The sequence below is a fragment of the Megalops cyprinoides genome, chromosome 1 (assembly GCF_013368585.1).
Source record: "Megalops cyprinoides isolate fMegCyp1 chromosome 1, fMegCyp1.pri, whole genome shotgun sequence".
Classification (NCBI taxonomy): domain Eukaryota; kingdom Metazoa; phylum Chordata; class Actinopteri; order Elopiformes; family Megalopidae; genus Megalops; species Megalops cyprinoides.
In genome coordinates, this window is record NC_050583.1 from 55,778,892 (window position 1) to 55,784,274 (window position 5,383).

Below are 5,383 nucleotides of genomic sequence, written 5' to 3' on the forward strand. Positions count from 1 at the left end.
GGCATGACAGAACATACAACATTAGAGCAAGAATGTGTATATATATTTCTTGTTTTTTTTTTTGTTCAATTTTTTTAAGCTTTGCAGAAATTGTGAAAGTAATTTTTTAAGTGTTGGATTCTCCAATTTAGTGAGTATTTGTGAGTAACTAGTCTTAAACTCCGTGTTGCTGTTGCTGGTTTGTTTCAGCCTTCTTCTGAGGTCAGTCTACATCACAGCTGCTCTTAGCTGCTGCACCTCTTTTTGCTCTTTTATTTCCAGAGTTGAACAAAAAGACATTTAGCACTTAATATTTGATTCCAACCAAAACACCACATTCAAGTTTCAGGTTGCATTGAGGTCATTTACACAGAACACACAGATACTAGTATTATGATCTGCTGAGCATCTGTGCCACTCTACATAAAACTGAGGCTCAAATACACAGTTTTTACATACATCTTTGGTCATAACGACCCCACTCCTTCCAACACACTCATTTATTGGTACCAGAGGATAATGTGTTAAGGTTAACTGAACATTACATTACACTGAACATTGCAGAGTTTGTAATTGTATGGAGTTTCATCTTTCATCTAAGTGTCTGTGTACAGGGTGGCAGGCATTCATTTTCATTTGGTTTTTATAACTAGCTTCTTTAGCACATGTATTTTTTTTTTTATTTCTCTTTCATGTTGTAAATATGCTTAGTTTCATTGTTATAAGAAACTGTTTACCAGTGAGGTGTTCACATACATTTCTTAGTTTTTCCAGACCCATTCACAAGTTTTCTGTTTAATTGTGGAGTTGTTTGGGATGGGGGTTTGGAGGGGGATGTTTGCTTATATCTTCAACAGACTGTTGACAAATGAATGTAAAGTTTGCTCATGTTTTACCGCTATCATTAACGGACAGAACACCTTCGAGCCTTAACTCACTGTGGTATTGCTAAACATAAGCATTATCTAGCTTTTTCCCCACATCAATAATTAAAGCCTTAATATGTGGCCTGACCAGTCTTTTGGTGTAAATGCTCCTAAAGTACTTTGTGTTCACACTTTCTTTCAAATGCAGCATTTGTATCCACAGGGAAAGACGGTGATATACTGGAACCCATCCTTACAGATATCTTTTAGGAAATTGTAACATTATATAAAGAAAGCATGGGGACTTTAATGCTTGCTCCTTCAATGATCCTACTGTTTTTCAGTTCCGTATGGACTTCTGTTTGGATAAAGATTTGACAGGGAGTGTGTGTGTGCATGTGCGTGTGTGTGTGTGCATATGCATGTGCGTGTGTGTGTGCGAGCAAGCGAGCGAGTGATCTAGACATATGTATGGTGTACGGACCTAGTAGAATATGTTTTAATGTACCTGTCCAAAAAAGTTACTCTCTGACACAGTCAACACAATTAGCTTAGCGGTCTTCCATTCCAGAAATGCAAGTTCACATGAATTGGAATGTCTATGTATTTTTTCCAGGTTTTCAACATGTTCCTGTAATTTACATTTACATTTACATTTATTTATTTAGCAGACGCTTTTATCCAAAGCGACTTACAAAAGTGCATACAGTAAGTATAGCGACAGTACAGGGACAGGATGTGTACAGTTCCACAATGATACAGTTCTCAGCTGAGAGCAAGGTCTGTTTGAGGACATAGTACTATCAGATTTGTACAATTACAGCCTATAGGGCAACTAATACGATACACCTTCAAATAGCAAACTTCAACAACTTCAAACGGCACAATGAGCGTCAGGGTAAAGGCGGCAACAAGAAACAATTTTAAAAGCACAGCAATTTACGACAGCACTGATGGGGGGGCAGCAGCAATTGTGTGCTGGGTCAGTCCAGGTAGAGTCTGAAGAGGTGTGTCTTCAGGCCCCGTCTGAAGGAATGGGGTGAAGGAGCTGTCTGTAGCGGGACAGGGAGTTCGTTCCACCACTGGGGAGTGATGTAGGTGAGACGCCGATGTCTGGCAGACCAACCACCTCCTGCCTTGACCATGCAAGGAGCAAGGCGTCCAGTTGCTGCTGAGCGCAGGGGTCGGGCTGGTGTGTAGGGCTGGATGAGTTCTTGGAGGTAGACAGGGGCTGTCCTGTTGATTGGAGAGAAGGCGAGGGTCAGGGTCTTGAATCTGATCCTGGCAGCGACAGGAAGCCAGTGGAGGGAATGAAGCAGGGGAGTAACATGGGAGAATTTGGGGAGGTTGAAGATTAGTCAGGCAGCTGCATTCTGGATGAGCTGCAGACGCTGGGTGGTACAGGCTGGGAGGCCTGCGAGGAGAACGTTACAGTAGTCCAGTCGAGGGAGAACTGTGGCCTGGATAAGGAGCTGCGTCGCGTATGTTGTCAGGAACGGACGAATCCTCCTGATGTTGTGGAGGAGGAATCGGCAGGAAACGTGCGAGCAATGTACTCCTTGAAGTCCAGGTTGCTGTCGAGGATGACGCCCAAGCTCTTTGCTGACTGAGAGGATGGTATTGTGGTGCCATCGACGGTGATGGAGAGGTCATGCAGGGGGGAAGGGCCGGCTGGGATGAAGAGCAGCTCTGTTTTTCTGAGGTTTTTCTGAGGTTTCTGTAATATAGCTGGAAATATGAACAGGCTTTTTGTCTCCATAGTAGTCGTCTAAATCACATTTAATCTGGCTTGAGAAAACATTCCATTACATGAAAAGGTCTTTGGTATTGGCAGTTGGCTGGTAGCAGGTACAGGAGACCAATATGACCATAACTGTAGTGAAGGATAACAGAGTTTCAGTAGGTGTAAATCACATTTTGTACAAATGAAGTTTAAGTGCTTCTAATTAGACAATAGGATGTTTTTTTTTTTTTTGTTCTGCTTTGCCAAGAATAATAGTTTTTGGTCACTTTGGCCAGAAGGATACAACACACCCATGGAATGTTTTTCAATATGCAGCATTACTGGATGTAAGCTATAAGAAACCTGAGCAAATCCAAGGAAGAATTCCCACTGCAAGGATCAAACACCCTGCTGTTAGAATGCTGCCCTTTAATCTTTGAGGCAGAAGGTAGTGAAGTGTTTGTTTACCCCATATGGTGTCTTTGTTTTTCGGCACCATTCAGTCAAACCACACATTGCTTTTTAGCATTAACAGCCTGAAATTTAACTTGTGCTTTTCGTGCACGTTTTGCACTTTGTCTCACCATGAAATAAAAATCGTATGTTACTGCAAAAAGTAAGTGCTTTGAATTCGTTACTGGGAGCTAAGGAAAGACTGCTTTGCACCTTGATTGAATCGACCCCTTGAGAATTGGCCATCCCCCAATCCTCTTTGTTTGGTGCCAGAATAGTATGTCAGGTTTTAGCTTGTCTGTTTGTACCAATGCTCTCATATTTCCTCCAGTTCACCAGATACCAATCTGCTGACAGGCATTTGGCCAAAAAATCCCTTAAACCTGAAGGCTCATTTATTTAGTTTCCCTCCCATTTTTCCGAAATATCTAACAAAATATATTAGCGGTAAAAAAACCCTTTTTTTTCCATTGTGCTAATGTTACAGTTAAGCTGTGTGCACTATACTACCGAATTCACCACTTTAGGTTTCATGGCACACAGTGGTGCAAATGTTGATTGGTTAGTGAAGGTGTAATATTTTCAGCAACTGCTCAAGTAACCTTTCAGATACTGTTTAATGTAACATTTTCTGTTATATCTAGCAGGCAAACCTAAGTCTTTACCCAATCCCAAGCAGACAAATCATGTCAAAAAGCTGTTCAGACCTTGAGCAAGGCATTTCTGTTGCATTATTGTTGTATGACCTAGTGTATGTCTCAACTTAAGAGAAATACACCTCACTTACAAATGATAATGCAAATGAAGATCTTAGCATTTGTTTCCTTGTGCTTCATCAGCTTCACTAATTGGTTTATAACTTTCGGAGTTTTCCAAGGCAGATGTTGATTCTTCTTACTTAGCCAAAGGGAAAATCATTAATATATTAAAAAATCAATTCTCTTGATTTCTCTCAACATTTATCATTTAACTTTGTCTCCCAAATAAATGTGACCTTTTTTTGAGGTGTAGGTATTGTACAGTTGAAAAAAAAAGTTAGTGGTTAGGTTAAGGTTAGCAACTTTTGATTGAATCCAAGCCTTCATAATGGTGTAAATCCTTTCTAGCTGTAATCAAGTCTCAGATTCAGCATCATTTTTTACACTTATAATGAGTTTTATCTATATTAATTGTTTTTGGAAACTAGCTTTTAATTAAGACACTTTGAGTGAATGCAATTAACTTCTAGCTTATGTAAGTTTTTTTTTCTTTTTTACAGTTAAAGAGGATTAAGGATTTTTAAGCCATTTAGTAAGTCCTCCTTGGTACATCTGTGGGAAATGCCATCGAAGTGCCTTGGGAACATTGGGACCTATCGAAATTATGCCTATCCTTTCTTTAACCCAAGCATTAGCATGTACCTCCTCAGAAGAGCCAGGAAGAAAGGCTTGACCTGTCAAGGATTAAAGAGGTACATGACTCCATTCTTTGGAAAGAACATATCTTTGGACAAAACAACAGTCACATATCGGCTTTGACATAACAGGCAGACGACAAAAAAATCTTCTGAGTTCTTAATGTCTGCTGCTTGGAGCGATTAATCTCACTTTGATGGATGATTAATTTGACAGATCTTCCGTTTGAAATCACAAATCCACCAGTCAGGAAAGCCCCTGATTCTCATCATGCCTCTTGCTTTTTTCATGAGGTTGGGCCATAATCCAGGTCATACTGTACAAGCAGAGTGAAGTAAGTACCCCACAAATGCATAGTAATGCATGTGTAAGCCCTTCTGGAGCATACTGCATCTTGTGTAACTACATAAGGTTGGAGCAGTTTTGGGTTTGGCCTCTGTTCTAGAGTTGAGGCAAAAGTGAAGATGGACAGAGTGGTACTATAATAATATGCGATTCAAAAAAAAAAAAATTACATTATTTACCTGGTTCTAATTTTGTCATTCATTCACTGCAATTAGTTTATTAGTTATTCAATTGCTTGATCTACAGTTTTATGCGCTCACATGATGTCCATGCCTCGTGTGATACAGCACTGAAAGATCATCCTGGCATTTTAAGGCCACTGCTAATGTTTTGCAATAAGATCTAATTTGCTCAGCGTGACTTAGGCCACTTGGGAAAAACTTCCGTCCGTTTTTATGTATGATTCTTCTTCAGCTAGGCGAGTTCATTCAGTAATGTCCTTCCCAACATGTGCATGTAATATCTTTATAATATAATCTGGCAAATCCAAATGGAGTCCAACGCTATGCTTTGAGCTTGCTAGAAGACATTGTGTGAACATCTGTTACAAGTTTTTTTCTTTTTTTGAAAAGCATTTCTTATGTATTCGTGTTAGTTACAATGCGGGATCATACATTGTTTAC